The sequence below is a fragment of the Benincasa hispida genome, chromosome 4, assembly GCF_009727055.1.
Source record: "Benincasa hispida cultivar B227 chromosome 4, ASM972705v1, whole genome shotgun sequence".
Taxonomy (NCBI): Eukaryota; Viridiplantae; Streptophyta; class Magnoliopsida; order Cucurbitales; family Cucurbitaceae; genus Benincasa; species Benincasa hispida.
The window spans coordinates 4,917,131-4,937,407 of NC_052352.1; positions in this window are offsets into that span (position 1 = coordinate 4,917,131).

Below are 20,277 nucleotides of genomic sequence, written 5' to 3' on the forward strand. Positions count from 1 at the left end.
GGCAGCTTAAGAATGCTTGGAGGACATGCAAAGCTTAGTATAAAAGGGAAACTTCAGTTCAAAGGCTCAATTTAAGCTCTTTGCTCGTGCTAATAAAGTGATTTCAGAGCCATTCAAAAGCTTGATGAGTGTAGTTTAAGTCTAGGGATGCTGGAAGGAAATTCTAAGGAATTCAGATTGAAATCTAAAGAAGATTGCAAAAAGGTCAAGCTCTCGGATCATTCCAAGCCAGTGATGAAGATTTGAAGTTTTCAAACAAACTACGAGAAATTAAGAACTAAAATTTTAAGGTAAGCAAGTTAAGATATTTTTAAACAAGTATGTAGAAGCAAATTTTCTAAGATAAAGTCTGGCAAATAAATTATTCAAGCTCAAAATTGAAATTGGGTTTTGGTTGAACAAGTAGTCATCTACAACCGTTGAGCAAGCAGGCTGCAGGCGCACACGAGGGGCTGGTTGGGCGCAAGGTGTTGGGCCTGCTTTCTGTTGATTGTAAACTAAAAGCCCAAATGATGAATCCAGTGGCCCTGCTTTGCTGATCCAATTCGTGAACCCAAGAATTTTGCCCTAAATTAAATTTGGTTTGGTAGAGTCCTTAGATATCTTTTTTCCATGAATTTCCAGCTGATGTGCTCCATGTGGTTCGCTCCAATAAATCTTGCCTGATGGAAGTGAATGAAAACTTTTATTTTGATGGAATTTTTTCAAAATTAATTTCTTTCTCTCTTTCGTTCTCTCTATCGAATTTGCAGAGCTTCTCTAACCCTAATCTTTTCTGTTTGTTTCGAGCAATTGCTTGAGTAAGCGATCGGTGATGAAGAACATGCAATCTTATAGAAGAAAAGAGGAAGAAGAGTTCTACACGATGATATACGTGGTTCGACAAATGATGCCTACATCAATGAGAAAGAGAGGAGATTTTATTCAAGAGCTAAGTCACTGCCTTTTCTTTTACAGATTTCAAGTTTTCTTAAAGCTTGTATGTTGCATGCTACGAAATTTGTAAATGATGAGTATTTATACTATTTTCTGATACAAGTAGTTATAATAACAAACTATAAAAGTTAAAGAAATGTGAACAGTTGTTGAATATGTTGAATGTTTGAGCTTATTTTACTTCAAATCTCCATCTTAAGCTCACCAGATTTAACATGTCTTCACCCTTTTTTAGGAAGTTGGAAGCCGATCTGACCAAGACAGTTTGCTAGCTTGAGTTTAGACACAGGTTTGGTAAGCATGTCGGTTGTGTTTTCACTGGTATGAACTTTTAGCACTTCGACTTCTCCTTTTTCTATTCTGTCTCTTACAAAGTGATATTTAATATCTATGTGTTTGGTTCTTGAATGATAATGAGGGTTTTTGGATAGGTGAATGGCACTTTGGTTATCACAGTAGATCTTTATTATTGTTTGATTAATACCAAAGTCCTTCATCAACCCTTTTAACCACAATGCTTCTTTTATTGTTTCTGATAAAGCCATATACTCTGCTTCTGGTTAATAATGCTGTGATTGACTATAAATTTGCTTTCCAATACAACAAATAAGGACCAAATAAGAATAGATAACCTGTTAATGGTCTTCTTTTGTCTTGGTCACCTGCAAAATCTGAATCAACATATCCATATAGCTCTAAATCTGTTTCATTAGTACTTTGATATATTAATTTTGACTGTTTAGACCAAATTAGATATCTTAAAATCCATTTTGTTGCTTCCCAGTGACTTTTTCCAGAGTTAGACATATATCTACTGACTAAACTAGTGTTATATGATAGGTCTGATCTAGTTGATATCATTAGGTACATTAGACTCCATACTGCTTGATTGTATGGAATTGATTGCATTTGAGTCAAATGTTCTATGTTTGTTTCTTTTGGTGAGTTTTCTGAGGAAAGTTTTAAATGACTAGCAATAGGTATAATGACTGGTTTTGCATTAGATATATTGAATCTGTTAATTACTTTTTCACAATAGCTTAATTGACTAATGATTAGAGTAGAGGAAACCCTGTCTCTTTGAATTTCAATCCCTAGGATCTTTTTAGACTGACCCAAATCCTTCATGTCAAATTCTCTCTTTAGGAGATCTTTGACATGAATTAAATCCTCCTTAGATTTCCCTGCTAGTAGCATATCATCAACATAGAGTAGCAGATAGACTTTGTCCTTATAGGTTGTTGAATTAATGTATGAACAAATATTGTAGGAACTTCTTTGAAATCCAATACTCTCTATGTAATCATTAAATCTTCTGTACCACCATCCAGGGGATTGTTTAAGACCATATATAGACTTGTTTAGGAGACAGTATAGGTCTTCCTTCCCTCTTTCTTCAAACCCTTTAGGTTAAACCATATAGATAACCTCTTCTAGATTTCCATGAAGGAAAGCAATTTTAACATTTAGTTGATCTAGTTCAAGGTTGTACTAAGCAATTAGAGATAAAAGAAGTCCAATAAAGGTTTGTTTTACTACTGGTGAAAAAAATTTTAGAATAGTTTATGCCTTCCCTCTGAGTAAACCCTTTAGCCACTAGTCTTGCTTTGTATCTAGGCTTTTCTTCTTTGGTAGAACCCTCATTTAGTCTATATATCCATTTAGAGGCTATAGGTTTTCATCCTTTAGGAAGAGGGGCTAGGGTCCAAATATTATCGACAGTGAGTGATTCCATTTCTTCACACAAAGCTTGAATCCAAGACCTAGCATTAGGACAGTTTACTGCCTCTTCAAAAGTAGTTGGTTCTTGGTCATTAGGAGCTATTGTGGCATTTAGGACTAGGTTCATGTAATTAGTTTCAGTATACCTAGCCGGAGGAACTATCACTCTTCTTTGTCTATCCCTAGCCAAAGAATACTGGCTTAGATCAGGCACAACTTCAGTATTCACAGTATGCTCATTTAAGTTTTCCTCTTCTTCTTCTTCAGTTTCATTAGGAGGGTTATGGCTAGTGGAAGAATCTGTAGGTGTCTCCACCTCAATCTTAGCAGTACTAAGGCTATTAGGAACTTCATAAGTTGTCTTTTCTTTTTGCATAAATATCTTTTTTTCTCTCTAAAAGTGACATCCCTGCTTATGACAAACCTTTTCTCAATAGAATTCCACATCTTAAAGCCTTTGACACCTTCTGAGAACCCAACAAACATACACTTTACTGCTTTAGACTTTAGTTTCCCCTGATTTTGGTGAATATAGCCAACACATCCAAATACCCTTAGATTTTCTAGGTTAAGTGGATGTGTGGTCCATTTTTCTTCAGGAGTTAGAAATTTTAGGGAGGAATGAGGACACCAATTTAAGGTGTACACAATGTAGCTTGCTGCCTTAGCCCAATATTTTTCATTAAGTATTTCATCTGAGAGAAGACATCTAACCCTTTCCATGACTGTTCCATTTAGTCTTTCAGCTACTCCATTTTGTTGAGTGAATCTAACAGTCTTATGCCTAGTTATTCTTGTTTCTTTACAGAATTTGTTAAACTCTTCAATATAAAATTCTAGTCCATTGTCAGTTCTTAGGTTTTTAATTTCTTTAGAAATTTGCTTCTTTATCATGAGTTTCCATTCCTTAAACCTATCAAACACTTGGTTTTTAGTTTTAAGGAAGTAGACCCAACTTTTTCTAGAGAAGTCATCAGTAGAAAAAAGTAAATACTTTGAGCCACTTAGGCTAGGTGTAGGAGTTGGACCCCATAGGTCAGAATGTATATAATCTTGGATAGCTTTTGTGGCGTATTGTGCTTTAGTGAAACTTTGCCTTGTGGCTTTTCCTAAAACATAGTGTTCACAAAAGTTTAGATTTTATGAGAGACCTTTAGGTAGAATCCCTTGTTTAGATAGGACTTCTAGGCCTTTAACACTAATGTGAGATAATCTCTTGTGCCAAACATCAGCCTCTGCGATCTCATTTGTGGTGGCAACATATGCCCTTGTCATCATTTCAACTCCTTTGACCACAAATAAGTCATTTATCTTTTCCCCAACTAGTATCACCTTAGAATCCTTTAGCACCTCAAAGGTTCCTCTTTTACCCCTGTACTCACACCTAATTGCATCAAGCATACCTAAAGAGATTAGATTTCTCTTAAGAAGTGGAACATATCTCACATTCCTAAGGAGTTTAATAGTTTCATCCTTAAGTTTCATAGAAATAGAGCCAATGCATTCTATCCTACAGCCTTGGTTGTTTCCCATATAAACCATTTCTCCTTCAGTTTCTTTAAAGGTGTTGAACCATGGTCTCATTGAGGTCATGTGGTAGGTGCATCCAAAATCTAGGACCCAATCATGTTTTCCTAGAGGATTTACATAGTTGGATTTGTCTAAAGTTGAGGCTAAAGCATCTAAGTAGATACAAGAACTTTCTACAACATATGTTTCGGGCTGTTTGCCTTTTGAGTCATTTTCTTTCTCTTGGTTCTTTCTTTTTAAGATAAAACAATCTTTGATTAAATGTCCTTTCTTTTTGCTATACTTACACTTTATTTTCTATTTAGACTTATTATCATCTGAGTTATGTGGTTTTCTGTTCTTTGAATGATTTTGTTTAAAGTTTTCTTTAGCAAATAACCCTTCACCACTAGGATGATCCTTTTTATCAATCTGTAACTCTAGTTCTTTAGTTCTTAGGGCTGAAATTATAGTATCAGTACTTATACTGTCCCTTCCATATTTTAGAGCATTTTTAATTTCTTTATAGGGTTCAGGCAAAGAGTTTAGAAGCACATAGGCCTCATTTTCATCACCACGTTTTTCTCCTAGAGTTTTGAATTCAGCAACAATTTTCTTGAACTCATCTAAATTATCAGTTAAAGTTTTTTATGAATCCATTTTAAATGTACAGAATTTCTCCCTAAGGTACATTTTACTAGGAAGATCTTTGGTAGCATATAATTCTTCTAGTTTAGTCCATATCCTATGGGCAGTTTCTTGATCTAAAACTTGTCTAAAAAACTGTCACTAAGGTTTAGAACCAACGTACCATAAGCTGCCAGCTCCCAGTCTTCTTTTTCTTGAGTTGTCACTGTAGCAGAGAGTGTTAATGGGTCAAGGAGGGCTCTATAAGCTTTCTACTGGCCGAGAATTGCCTTGATTTTGGCCTTCCACAGGGCGAAATCTCCTTTGCCATCGAATTTCTCTACTTCGAATCTTGCTACTTACATCTTGGAATGAAAAACTTGAATCTTGAATCTTCAAGAATTGCAATCTTGTATGTCTTTTTCTCTGATACCACTTTTTTGGGCCTGCTTTCTGTTGATTATAAACTAAAAGCCCAAATGATGAATCTAGTGGCCCTGCTTTGCTAATCCAATTCGTGAACCCAAGAATTTTGCTCCAAATTAAATTTGGTTTGGTAGAGTTCTTGGATATCCTTTTTCCACGAACTTCCAGCTGATGTGCTCCACGTGGTTCGCTCCACTATCCCTTTCCTGATGGAAGCGAATGAAAACTTTTATTATGATGGGATTTTTTCAGAATTAATTTCTCTCTCTCTCGTTCTCTCTATCAAATTTGCAGAGCTTCTCTAACCCTAATCTTTTCTGTTTGTTTCGTGCGACTGCTTGAGTAAACGATCGACGATGAAGAACGTGCAATCTTGTAAAAGAAAAAAGGAAGAAGAGTTCTACACGATGATATACGTGGTTCGGCAAATGATGCCTACATCCACGGGAAGGAGAGGAGATTTTATTCAAGAGCTAAGTCACTGCTTTTTCTTTTACAGATTTCAAGCTTTCTTGAAGCTTTGTATGTTGTATGCTACGAAATTTGTAAATGATGAGTATTTATACTATTTTCTTATACAAGTAGTTACAATAACAAACTATAAAAGTTAAAGAAATGTGAAGAGCTGTTGAATATGTTGAATGTTTGAGCTTATTTTACTTCACAAGGCTTGCACTGAACTTGTGCGTGAAGGAATGTGTTATGCTGAATGGATGTGGTACAGGCGTGTGCTGAAGCTGTGAGTGCAAGCGAGTGAAGGTTGTGCGGGCAGACATGCGAAACGCTAGGCGCAATGGGCACTAGCCGTGCGTTAGCGCGCTAGAAAAACACATAGGACATGCAATGGGCATATGGGTTGCAATGTTGGCCGCGTGACTAAGGCTTAACTACTCAAGATTTGTCTAAATGTTGGATGCATAAGAGGTATGCGTTGAAAAGGAAATAGATGTTTTAGCTGAATGTTAAGATAGTTTATGTGAGTTGGTCTCACAAGGAAGCCATAAGCATTGGTTAAACATGTTTTTCATTTACATAGGGTTAACGCCAATAGGAAGGGATTATCAACCCTAGGAGAAACGTCCAAGGCTGTGAGTGATAAAGTTGATGTTTTTCAAATGTTTTAGTAACACATGTTTTACTTAAATGTTTAGACTAATGCTTGTCTATATGAATGTTAAAATGATTTTCAAGCAAACTATGTTTCATGAAGCCATTAACGCATGCTAGTTTTAAAGAAGTTTATGAGCATGACTTAAGTACTTCAATACTTATATTTCAAGAAGCATGCGTTAGAAGTGATGCTTATTAGCAAAAATGTTTAAGCATATGATTTATGATGCTATTCTTTCAAAGTATGAATTACTTCACAGTACGAATTTTATGATGACTATTAGAACTCGATACTGAAGGACAATGAGAAGGTATCTGGGTAGTAGTACCTAAGGTATGATGGTACTTAAATATTACCACGTACATGAAGGTAGACCGACGTTGGTTGTGTTGAGAATACTCCACACCAACTAAGATATAACGTTGAGGGATTGAGCAAAAGGGTTATCTCTCAACTTAAGATTATGTTAAGCTATGTTTTAAGCTATGCTATGATGAAAATTTTTGATTGAGTTTGCTTGGCAATTTTCAATTTTAAAGCATGTTATTTATTAATCATTTACTGGGCTAGTAGCTCACTCATTTAAATGTTTTCCTTCTCCCAGATAGTGGTCATCTCCCTAGAGGATAACTGTACTGCTGCTTTGTCACTTAAAGACTCGGTTGGAAGAGAAAGTTTAGGTGTTTGTTATGTAAATATTTGTACACGTGTCATCATATTAGGAACTAGTATTGAGTGTGGGACCCACCGAACCTTATTTCTGTTTATGTTATGAGTTTGCTATGTATGGAATCCTAAAGTTGTTTTAAATGTTTTAAGTTCCGCTAGCTCTTGAATGTTAATCATGTTTTCCAGGGCTTCCTAAGTAGGTTAAACAGGCTTGTTAGACAGTAAGTGTCATAAAATGGTTGGTAATTGTTGTCGTCACATTCTCTTCTAGATTAAAAGGGTGATCTGGAAAGGGGTGTGACAGGCTTCTACTTCAAAATGGATGATTTATCAAACAAACGTTGGTTAAAGATACAATATGAATTCCTTCCAGACTTCTGCTTTAATTGCGATCGTATTGGTAATGCCGTGAAGAATTGGCCCTTTCAAGCTGACGTTCCCGATGGTAATTCCTTTAAAAATTACCAATTTGGCTCTTGGTTGAAATTCCAAGGAATCACTAGGTCGCTTAAAAAATCCTTCCCCTGTTCCTAAACCTGCTGAAGAAGAGGTTTCAAGATCTAATCAGTCCATTTCCCCACAGAAAGAATAACCTAATCTTGATTTGAATAAATGTCCCCCAGAGATTATTGAAGCTAATGAGCAAGTAGAAATATTTGCTTCTAAACACACGGTTCTTAATGCTTTGAATACGACAGTCGAAGAAGTTACCATGGTTCACCATGAAAAAGTACAAGCCAAATAGTCCATGGAAGTATTCAATCACAATTCTACTACCACTTTGAAAGATTTTGATCTAGACTCTCCCTGGCATCAACTTATTAAGAATGAAGAATATTTCAGAAAAAAAAGGCCCCATTCTCTAAAGGTCAAATTCAATCTTGGAAGAGAGAGTCAAAAGCAAACAGTGAGAGTTTTGGTAATGTTTCTCAACCTATACTCTCAAAACGTAAACCTATAGAATTGGAGAGCTCTAGCACTAGTAAGAGAAGTAGAAGCAATGAGATAAGACAATCTGAAATGTATTACGACAATAACTATTTGGAAGATGCTGCAAAACAGCTCTACTGGGAACAATGAGTGTTCTATGTTAGAATTCTTGGGGATTAAGCAACCCTGGTGCGTTCAAAAGCCTAAGAGAGCTCATTAGAGAGAGAAACTCATATATTCTTTTCATTTCTAAAACCAAATGTGGTAGAGAGATAATAAGTCACATTAAAATAAAAGGTAATTTCCATGGTTGCTTAACTGTAAAAGTGAGGGTACAAAAGGGGGTTATGTCTACTGTAGAAGAACCATTTTGATGTTTCCATTAAGTCTTTTTCTTCATACCACATTGATTCTGTTGTTTCATGGAAGGATAAAAAATGGAGGTTCACGTGAATTTATGGTTACCATGAAAAGAATAAGAAAAAATTCACATGGGAGATGATCAGAAGACTGTATTCTTTTGATTGTTTCCCTTGGTTGTTAGGTAGAGATTTTAATGAAATACTAAGGGGTTATGAAAAGTCAGGGGGGCCTCTCAGAGATAGAAAAAGTTCAGTTAATTTTCGTCAGTGTTTAGATGACTGCCATTTATCTGACTTGAATACTACCGGGGATGTATTTACTTGGAGCAAAAGAAGAAAAGAAGGAAATGCATGGGAAAGATTAGATAGATTTATGTGCAACGAAAGTTTTCAAACCCTGTTTAATAGATTAGATGTTATTCATCTTAGTTGGTTACAATCAAACCATAGACCAATTGAAATACAATTAAAAGAGTGTTACAATTGGCACCACAAAAAAAAAAAAAAAAAAACCAAGTATAAATTCAAATTTGAGGAATGTTGGACGTTACACCATGAATGCAAGGAAATCATCTCAGAAACTAGAGAATGGGAAGCTGGAAAAGAGCGTACACATTCAAATCTTGGCAATTATGCAACAAGACTAAGTAGATGGGGTATCAACCTTAATTGAAGATTAAAAAAAAAAAAAAACGCATTGTCACACTCCTTCATAGATTACCCTCTAAATCCGAGAAGAGATGTGAAGACGATAGTTACTAGCCCTCTTATGACAACTACTGCCCAACATACTCCTGTAAACCTGTTTCTCAGCACCTGATAATAGTTTATATCCCTTTATAGTTCAATATCCTATCCAGTAACAACTTAACACATAACAAGAAAATTTCATATCAAGAACATCCACATCCAAACATATACATTAGTACCAAAGGTATAAGTGTTCATATTTACAAGTTGGCTTGAAATTCTACCTTGAACCCTCTAATATGTACAGACAAAACTAGGGTTTAACATAACGCAGTGGACCACATAAACTTCGAGTTCTGAAAATCCTGAGTAGTGACTGACAGGCAGATCTGCTAGGCTTCAGGAAGTTGACTGCTACCTGGGGAGAGAAAGCATTCAAAAGTATGAGCTTAAAACGCTCGGTGAGTGACTACTTTTAAGAAACATGCTTTCATACAAAAGTAATATGACATGCCTTACATAAAACATTTACATGCTCATTTTTCAGGATTTGAAAATAGAAACTAAAAACATGAGATTGTAGCATATAAAAACCCTGAATTAAAACTCATCATTATTTCCTATAAAGCATCTCTACTCATCTGCTTGAATATGAGGGATAGTCTTTTTGCTCAATTCTTAATAACCTTAGTTGAGAGAGAACCCTTGTGCTCGATCTCATCAACGTCTATTACATAGATCATATCTTATTAGGATCCTGCCTATCTTACCATACCTTTGGTATTAGGGATCCCTAACATAACTGGAAATTTTGATACCTTACCATACCTTCGGTACCAAACATTTGGAGTAGGGTTTTTGTATAAGGCACAAAACATTTTAAACATTCCATGAACATAAAACAACATGCACAAGGAAAAATGGTTAAACTTTAAAATTTTCATGTCATCGTATAATGCCTTGTAAACATAAACATGCTCATAAATTCCTTGTAGGAACTCATTGTATTTCATAACATGGACATAAACTTACTGAAAACACATGCCAAATTCACATATAAAATTTCAATCTTTGAAATTAGGGATCATGCGATCAATATATATTTTAAGCATGCGTTGAGGAAATCATGATATAAAAACAGCATGTTAAACTGACTATGCGCTGAAAATCATTAGTAAAACTACTCGTTAGAAATCATTGTGAAAACTTGTCACTCACTGTCTTAAGCTACTTATCCAAGGGTTTGTAAGTCTCTCCTATTTGCATCTACCCTGTCATAAGGAAAAGTCCTTTGGTTAGTATCATTAGCTCCCTTTAGAGCTTAACATATAAACTTGATATCAACGCATACTACTGATCTCATCGCATCATGCCTGAGCTCATTGCATCATTTATACTTAGCCAATTTATCTTTTACTTGGCTAAATAATGGTAACTCCCTCTATCAGGTGCTTGAAAAGTCAAGAAGACATGCCTCTGTGCCTATGCAATGAACATCTACTGCATGTTTCACTGAGTGTGCCTTGACTGCTGTTACTGCTTTTCTCACAGCCACACGCCTCACGTCGCACGCACCTTACCCAGTGACTACCTCTGCTCGCATAAATCCTCACTTCATGTCTATGCGCGTCGTCGCATATCTCAACGGATCAGTTGTTTGCTTATTCTTCAAATGCAGTTGCCTGTTTATTCATCCATAACATCATTCTATATTTTAATTTTTTAATTTCATAACTTTAAATCCAGTCGTTATTTAACCACATTTCCTTATAAGAATTTGCTCATAAACATCCTAACCCTCTTACCTTAGGATTTTGAGTTGCAAATTCCTCTTAACGGGTTAGAATTCTTCTATCTTCTTAAGCTTGCCCGAGATCATTGAGGCTTGAATCCTCATAAATTTCTTCAATTTTCCAACCTTTAACTGTTTGAATCTCACCCTGGCAGCCTGAAATTGCCTTCAACTTCATCTGAGCTTCAGGTGGGCAATAGTTCTTCCTCTTAGCGTAAAGAATTTGGTGAAATAGATTTCATCTTTGTTTCATCTTTTTACACTTAGGTGTGCATGAACTTTAAGCTTAATTAAGTGTCATTGCCCACCAATCTTTAGTTAACGCTTCTAAGGTTGCTACTTAGCCCACTAACTAATTAATTAAACTGAATGCTTATCTTAACTTCATCACATAGGGCTTGCGACTACTTAAGTTCCCTGGTCATCGCTCATTTCTAGCCATCATCATATCACTTTGCCTCATACGTTCCTTACCAGCCTTGCCCGATCAACCTTCATCAACTTCCATAACAACATACGTCATCACATCACCTGGGCGATAACATCATCGCATCAGTCCACAACAACCTCGCTTGCCAAATTCTAAGCCTTTCGATTGATACTTATTTCGCGACCCTCCTAACATACTACCTTTGCATCCTCTTGAAGAGCTTGCTTAGGAAACTTGGTCGCTTGCACACTGCCTACATTGAACTTCACTAACCTCATGTGGATTTGGTCGCATACTTCCTTACCAATCTAAATCAACTCTTATTCACACGAGAGCCAACTTAACTTCTTTTATGGCCTTCACCACACTTCATGGATCATACTTAGCTATAATGCCCCCTCCTTGGACTTCTAGCCGCATAGCTTGACATGACTTTGTCGCATCAAGCTTTTTATTTTTCTTCTAAGTGTTAATTCCTCTCCATTTCACCCGAGAGCTCAACATTCCAAACTTAGAATATTTTTCTGCTCTTAAGTACCCGAGAACGTTGCTCCCTAACACTTAGAATATTTCTTCTCATTTAACCTTTACATACATACACATTAAGCTTTTTATCCATTTCAATTAATTCAATAATCATACACACATACTTATAAAAACTTAAATTCATAATTAAGAGGACTTAAACATATTAACTAGTAAAACAAGGTTAGGGGTTTACATGCATCTTTGATTGTAAAAAGGCACTGCAGGATGCATACCAATGATTTTCCGATGTTAATTTTAATAAGATCCACGACATTGAACTTGGGTTGGATTTTATTTTAAAAGATGACAAGATTTATTGGAAACAAAGGTCAAGGAAAGAATGGCTAAAATGGGGTGATAAAAGCACAAGGTGGTTCCACGAAAAAAACCTCAATCCGAAAGAAACAAAAGGAGATCAACGGGATTCTAAATGAAAAAAAAATGTTTGGACTGAAGACCCTGCAGAGATTGAGCACTGTTTTGCATCTTATTTTCAGAACCTCTTATCTACCAACCACCCAACAGAAGAAATCATTTCAAAGGCTATTCATCCTATTAATCATAGAGTCACGACTCAAATGAATACAAAACTACTTGGACCCTTCAATGAGGAAGAGATTAAGATAGTTATAGCTAACATGAGCCCGACTAAAGCTCCAAGTCTTAATGGATTCCCTACACTATTTTATCAATATTACTGGGAGATAGTGGGTAAAAATACAATTCAAAATTATTTAGATATTCTAAATAGTTCCTCCGATATTAGTTTATGGGATAAAATTAACATTTTTTTAATTCCCAAGACAACTAATTCCACATATGTTTATGAATATCGTCCTATTAGCTTATGTAATGTATGTTATAAAATCATTTCAAAGATTATTTCTAATCGTTTGAAATGGATTCTTGACGAGATCATTTCTCCTAGTCAAGCTGCTTTTATTCCAAGTCATGCTAATTATCGGCCATGAGTGTCTTCACCAATTAAAACAGAAAAAATGGAGGAAAAATGGCACTGTTGTGATTAAACTCGATAAAGCTTATGTTAAGGTCGAATAGCCTTTTCTAAAATCTGTTATGCTTAAGTTTGGTTTTGATCCTAAATGTGTTTCTCTTATTATTGAATTTATTTGAAGGATGTGCAAACTTTTGATGCGGAAGTGGATCGTAGCCCAATTTTATTATCACAGAAACATAAAATTATAAAGGACGGAAACGATTCATACACATTTTAATACAACATGCTTTAATCAACAAAAATGATAAGAAACATAGGGTTGAAGAACACTTATCCTTGAAGACCAATAATTCTTCACGATTTCTCTCCAAATGATCTCCACGTTCTCCTTGGAACATGAACACGCCAAAATTACAGCAATGCCAAAATAGACACCATCACAAAGAAACCAAGGTATTCTCAAAGGTTGAGAATCAGAGAGAGTTTTATGGACTTCTCGTAGTAATTTTGGCAAAGGGAGAGGGAGAATTTGAGAGAGAGATTTTTGCAGAAGGATTGTCTGGGAGAGCACACACTATTCTGCATTGAATGAAAGGGGAAGATGAACCCCTAATAACCAACTCTAACACAATCAACGGTGCATTGACCCTTCATAAATTGCTTGTAAGTACAGTCGGGCCAAAATTACTGTTTTGCTCCTGTAGTTACATCTAACTCCTTTAGTACCACTGCTCCCTCTAATGAATAATAAGTCATAGTTCAACTATGACCAAACCTCTTTGGGGCCAGGAGAGGGTGTGGTGCCACATTGTTCAAGCTCTGGAATCAACTCTTAAGGGAGAAATTTCTCTACTCGCTCTAACTATGTAGGAGCAAATTCCTTCTTGTGAAGCTGCGTTCCCAGCTCCTCAATCAGACGAATCCCTAAAATGGTAGGCATATTGAGTCAGCGAAACTGGTCACTCTCACCCATGTAGATCAAAGGACTGCCTTCATTGACAGGAGTTCACAACTCACTCAGGATTCAGGTCAAGTCATCTATGGTCATCTTGGTGAAATGTAAGTCTCTTCTATCAACGGTGTTATATAGAAATACTATTCATCGCATGGTTCGGTATTATACAAACTCTTTGTATAGAATACCCCCACTCATATGTCTCCATATGAATGATCAGGATTAGATTATTTGTAGCACTTTACAACAATTGTAACAACTACAAAGTGGAGCGTATTCGTAGTGCCACCAGGATAAGGTACCCAATCTCATCTATCACTACAAATCGTTTAGGTTATCTCTTAAACATGATCCACCTATATGTCTCCACATACACGTTTAAGTTATAAAAGATAACCTTGGATCTTAGTTTAGTGGTTTTGTGGGTTAACGCTGCAGAAGAACTCTCTTCATTAATACAAGAGGCTAGTAATACGATTAACATCAATGGTTTATCTTTTTCTAATTCATGTCCAGTAATATATCATCTTTTGTTTGTAGATGATAGTTTGATTTTCTGCAAAGCTGATTAACGTAATTGTATGAACTTGAAAAGACTCTTATATTATCTTATGAAGAAGCATTAGGATATTGTATCAACTTCTCTAAATCTGCTATGATTTTCTCACCAAATACAAATACGGATAGAGATGCTTTTTTAAGCAGTATAATGGGAATCAACTGTGTAGAATACCTGTGGCACTATTTGGGAATTCCCTTTGCTCTCTCTAGAAATAAATTTAGTGACTTCAACTATATGTTAGACAAAGCATGGAAGACAGTCCAAGGTTGGAAATGTCTTTTTTTTTTTCAACAACAATGAAAGAAGTTCTCATTAAAAGCATTGGTCAAGCTATTCCAACCATTGTCATGAGTCTTTTTCAACTACCAAGAAGCTTCTGTTTGGAAATCATAAAAATTTTTGCTAATTTCTGGTAGGGTTTAACATCGAAGTAAAGAAGAATCCATTGGAAGAAATGGGGAAAACTTCATCTTCCTAAGGCTCTTGGAGGACTTGACTTTCGAGATATTGAAGGATTCAATCATGCCTTAATTGCAAAACAAGCTTGGCAGATAATTTCTAAACCAGACTTGTTGGTTACTGAGTTACTAAAAGATCTCTACTTCAGAAATGGAGACTATCTTTCAGCTAATAAAAGTACCTCTCCTTTCTATTTCTGGAAGAGCCTTTTGTGGGGGAGATATTTACTCATGAAAGGCATTAGATTTAGAGTAGGAAATGACAAACAAGTTAACATATGCATTGACCCTTGGCTCCTCATTGTTTCAACGTTCAAACCAACAATTTACAACTCTGCTTTTGAAAGCTTTAAGGTTGTTGAATTCATTACAAAATATTACAATTGGGATGTAGACTGACTTAATCAAGCTTTTCCAAAGGATATAATGGATTTAGTTTGAAAAATTCCTATAAATAGAAGATTAGACGATCAATTAATATTTTGACAAAAAAAGAGCATACGGTGTCAAAATTTGATATAAATTGTTTATGGAGAAACAAATCAGAGAAACATCCTCAAGTAGTAACCGGTTTGAAAAGATGTGGAATTCCTTATGGAAGTTGAATATCCCTAACAAAATAAAGCATTTTCTTTGGAAAGCTCTCGATAAGATAATTCCGGCAGGGACAAATTTATTAATAAAAGGATTTGACATTGTACCTTCTTGCTCGATTTGCTTCACTCTTTTGGAAACAACAAACCACATTCTTTTTCTCTGCCCTCGTGCCTAGATGATTTGGTCTTATCTATCTTTGTCCTCAATCATGGATGATGATTTAACTAAAGCTTCTTCGATAGATGGTCCTTTATTCATAATTCTGTCTTAGTTGAGGTTTTGGAGCTTATTACAATCACCTACTGGGCTATTTGGTTAGACAGGAACAATGTTCTGTTGGGTTTTACGTCCTAAAACTCATGGTTTATAAACATTATAATTTATTATGAGAATTCAATAAAGTTGTTGTTGAATATATTGTTTTTTAGAAATCCAATAAACCTAAGTCCCTTGACTATTATATGAGTACTTGAACTTTATGTGGAGACATACAAGTGGATCAAGTTCGAGTAAATAGTCAAAATGATCTATAGTATATGAATAAGGTTGGGTACGTTATTCTGGTAACACTATTGGATGCAGCCTACTCTGTAGTTGTTACAAAGAGTTGTGAAGTGCTACATACGAAGTAATCCTAATTCGTGCATGTTGAGACATGAGAAGTGGGGGTGTCCTGTGCAAATGAGTTTTGAGCAAGATCGGACCATGAAACCTGTCACTCTTACTTTATAACCCTGTTTACTGTTTAAGACTGACAATTTCAAAGCGATGACCTAGGTAACTTAACCTTAATCTTGAGCTAATTATGAACTTTTGTTTGTTGGGGATTATCCTTTGATCTGCAAACGGTGAGAGTAGACCAATTGTCTCTACTCAATAAGCTTACCATTTTGGGGATAAGACTGGATGAATAGTTGGGAACGTAGGGTGCAAGAGGGAATTCACTCCTAACCGATTAGGGTTGGTAGAGAGGTTGTTCCCTTCAAGTGTTGATTTTGGGTCTTGAACAAGAGGCCTCACCCTCTCATTGGCCTGAGAGGAATTCGATTTGTTGATTGGATCATAAATCAATTGTTCATTAGGGGATCAGTGGAACTTAAGGAACAAGATCGGTAATTTCGGGGGTAAAACAGAGATTCAACCCAGCCGTTATTACGAGCAACTTGTGAAGAGTTAACTTACTAATCATGGTTATATTGAGTGGACATAAATATATCTACAGTGAGGGGAGTTCAGCTATGGCCTTTAGTGGAATCACCCATTAGTTAACGAATGTGAGTTAGATCAGTCTAATGAGTTTAGCCGATTAATCTCGGATCGTTGAGCCATGATCTGTAGGCCCGCAAGGTCCCCTTACTAGCTGTAAATGGATACGCTTCGGGTAGCTTGAGAAATTAATTTGAAACGTTCAAATTAAACAAAACAAGAGAATAAATATTAAATATGATTTAAATATATAAGAATGATTATTGTGCAAAAATTAATTTAATATTCGATATTTAATTAATTAATTTTTTTAAATTAATTTATGAAATTAATTTCAGAAAATCAAAATTAAAATTAAAATGATTTAAAAGTTCATTTTTTTGTTTTAAAAAGGAAATGAAAATTCGTTTTGGCATATTTGCACATAATGGAAAAAGAGTTTTTTCCATTATCATCATCTTTATGCTCACACACAAACCATGATCTTCTCTACCTTGATTCTCCAAGCATGAGTTGCAAGTCATGCACTCCATCTCTTTGCTTGTTCATCTTGATATATAAAGAAGATTGGAGTTGTTGGAGAAGGAAGATGAATACAAAATTTTGAGAGAAAAATCGTGGTGAAGAGGTAGCTGTCTTCTTCAACTTGCTGCTGTGAGCTTCCCTTGTTTTTCCACATCTATAAGTTGTTCTTGAGTCCCACAACTTTGCCTAAAGCTCCAAGAGCATAGTAGGGAAGGCTTTGAGGTAGTTCACGTTGATATTAAGTGAAGACAGTAGCTGAACAACGATTTTCTTGAAGAGTTCTTCAAAAGTATGTTCTGAAAACTCATTTTTTATGAACAACATGCTTTAGTTTTTGCCAAAATTAGTGAATTAGAATGCTTATGGATCCTTGATACTTCCGCTGCATGTTATTTAACTCTAACATGTTCAACATAATATTCCCATTCTTGACGTCCAGCAAAAGTGCAGTTGGATTTTGAAATACTATATTGAAGTCACAAACCCCATTCTTAAAGCAGAAGAGAAAAACGCTTTGTTTGTCATAAAAAATCCCCAAAAGGTCTATTGGTCCTCTCTGTGTGATAAAAATGTGAAAAATGAATGTTTATGCGCTTAGAAATCAAACCCTCCAACAACTGGCTTAAACGCTATTTTTCTAAATGAATCAGGCTCCCTTGTTGCTGTTGTTTCAAATTCATTGATGTTTCTTTTGATCCTCCTAAAGGTTTGTGAAAATTGTGCAGAAGTGTGATTAGATCCCAACTTTTAGTTTTGCACAGAAACGTAAAATTACAGAGGATGAAAACAATATGCATTCAGAAATTTATAGCATGCTTAAATAGAAAAAAAAAAAAATTGAGGGTTTAGAAAATACTAAACCTTAAAGTCACAAAATTATTCACGTAATCCTCTCTAGTCATGATCTCATGGATCTCCTTCGAACACGAATACCAAAATGCAGCAACGCCAAATCCCAATTTGGTTGGGGACCACCACAATAAAAACCTTCGTATTCTCTTTATGGTTGGGAATCTACCAGAGGAGTGGGCTCCATAATAATTTTGGGAGAGAGGGAGAATTATGAGAGAAAAAGAAATTGCAGAGTGATTGCTTGGGAGAGTAGAGATTGTTCTGTGTCGAAACGAAGGGAGAAGAAGAAGAACATCTTCTAACCATCCCTATCCAACGATCAATTGAGAGAATTAAGGGGAGTTATTATAACTCTTTCCCTTAAAATTAAAATTAAAAAATAATTTTAATTTAATTAATATAATATAATTATATAATAACTAACTTATCATAACATATATATTATACTACATGTTATATCTAATATAACATAACCTATAGTTTATGTTACATCAAATATAATATAACATATAGTTTGAATTCTCTCATTAAATCTATAGTATTTAATATAAATTAAATTCATATTAAAATTTAACCTATAGATTTTATATGAATCCAATTCACATAAATAATATTTGAATGATATTCAAATATTTATTTCCTCTCAAATTAAACTTTATATTATAAGTATCAAATATAACTATATCACATATAATTAATTTATATTAATTATATCATATATAATTAATTCCCTCAATTAATTTGAAAATTTTCATTTTCCTGGACCATCACTCATGTGCCTCCCGAACTTTTCGGGTGGCATTGGTAGGTGAGACTTGAGAGCACTCCTAAACAAGGATAAATCGTAGGTCATTAATGATTAAAACTTTATTGATAGTGTTTTTCCATGCAGCATAGTTATCACCAGTAAGTTTATCGACAACAAGCATGTTAAGAGTAGCGGATGCCATTTTGAATATTGCTGAAAGATACAATTTATTTATATTAGTTTCATAAGCATTACCCATTTTAAACAACCAATCATTTTAGCAAAATAATTTAATGTATTTTATGTGACATTTATTTTGTAACGATGTTTCTTTGGGGTAGGGTAAAAGTCACCGTATGATGATCAGGGTAAAAGTCACTGTACGATGATCAGGATAAAAACTACCATATGTGACATCTATTTTACAATGATGAAACGTATGAGGTGTATGCCTTTGAGGCAAGCGGCTTCCTCATGCCTCAAGGCGTCGGTTTATGTGAAGAAAAAGGAGGCTTACGCCTTTGTGCAGAAAGGCGTACGCACTGATGCCTGTTGAGGCTAAGGCCTCAAATATCTGAATCACAAAATTAAATGGCTGGGCCCCACCACCAAAATTGTTTGCATGTGCAATTAAAGGGACTGGGTCCCACCACCAAAATTTTCAATCCTGCAGGCTGCAATATAGAGGAGTGGAATCGTCCCATTAACAAAATTTTGTTATTTATTTTTTTTTTATTTTTTTTATTTTTATTTTTATTTTTATTTTTTGCGGTGGACGTAGAAAGGACAACAAGTTTTAAAATATAAATTAACCCAATACTAATTTAAAACCATTAAGAGATTTAGTGGAATTGATAACAACTCAAAATACCAAGTGGGAGAGTTTGTTCAATTTTGTCTACATAATTCAATCGACTTCTAAGGTTAGCTTTTTTTTCACCATTTTTATCTGTGCAATAAAATTGATTTCTGTTTACTTTTGTTATTTTTAAAGATTTTTTCCTCACTGTGCCATTTTTTTTTTTCCTTTTGTTTAAACTTCAAAAAAGTTTTTCTTAATTGATCTGTCTTGTCTTATTCTTTTGTTTAAATAGTTTTTTTCCTTAATTGATTTTTTTCCCGTCTTATTCTTTTGTTTTTTTTTTTTCGCTTTGTTTAAAGAGTTTTTTTCTTAATAGTTACGGTCTTATTCTTTTGTTTTTTTTTAACATATTGAAGTTTTTTTTCCAACTTTTAAATTTTTTATACTTACTTTTTTCCACAATTTTTTATTTCACACATTTTTTTATTTTTTATTTTTCTAAATACATAAATTTTATTATTTTTTTCTATTTTGTTCGATATATTAAGACTTTTTTTCCTAGTTTTGTGCTTTTCCTATTTGTTCCCCCATGTTTTTAGAATTGGACTTCAACTCTCTTATATTTTCCCATCTGATTTCTTAACTATGTACAAATTTATGTTTTCTTCCTAGATATGGTTGGAAGTGTTAAAAAAAAAACAAATAGTAGGACTAGGAAAGATCCAACTTGGAAGTATGGCACTAAAGTACAAGAAGGTCGAATAAGAAAATCCTACATTTATATCAAATGCAATTTTTGCAATAAGGTCATTACGGGAGGTGTCAAAAGAATGAAAGACCATCTTGAAGGAACACGTAAAAATGTTGCACCATGTTATAAAG